Here is a 720-nt window from a genome sequence, read left to right on the forward strand (position 1 = left end):
TTCTCTCTTCTTAAGGGACATGTAGGCACTGTTTGGCAACCAAAAAAAATGTCTTATCTAAGAGCTTGTGTCTTATTAACTTGATCAATAAGCTAGTAGAGTTGTTTGGTGACCAAAAATAAGAGGAGATTATTTTGGAGATTGTGTCTTTTGCAAGTAGCTTTTGGAAAGCTATCTCAAGTAGCGTTTGTCTTTGGGGAAGGAGCTGCCAATTTTTTTCTTCCTTTTTTGCCCCTAATAATTCTAATTTTATATCAATAATATTGCATGTCCTTTTTAGTCATTTAACAAATTTAAGCTAGTTGTACAGTTACTTTTGCCAAACCGCTCTAGTCAATCAGCTAGCTACACAGCTATCAGCTTTCAGCTACAATTTCACAGCTTTCAGCTAGCTTAACAGCTTTCAGCTATAATCTCGCAGCTTTCAGCTAGATTTGCCAAACAGAACCGTAGTATATCGATCTCGGTTTGTTACTTCTCATAATCTTTAAATATGTTTCGGGGTGTAGAAAATAATCACTCCACGAATTCCATCTGAATAAACCATGAAGACCACAAAATACATGCGATGGAAATCCCAAATTCCAACTTTTGTACATTGCAAAAGCAATATTTTATTTTGTAGGCATGAACTGAGCTCAAATGCTCAAACGATAACAATTCCAATTATACATGTTCCTTTTTCATTACCCTCACAAACACAGAAAACAAAAGATTAAT

Source organism: Asparagus officinalis, chromosome 4, assembly GCF_001876935.1.
Source record: "Asparagus officinalis chromosome 4, Aspof.V1, whole genome shotgun sequence".
Classification (NCBI taxonomy): Eukaryota; Viridiplantae; Streptophyta; class Magnoliopsida; order Asparagales; family Asparagaceae; genus Asparagus; species Asparagus officinalis.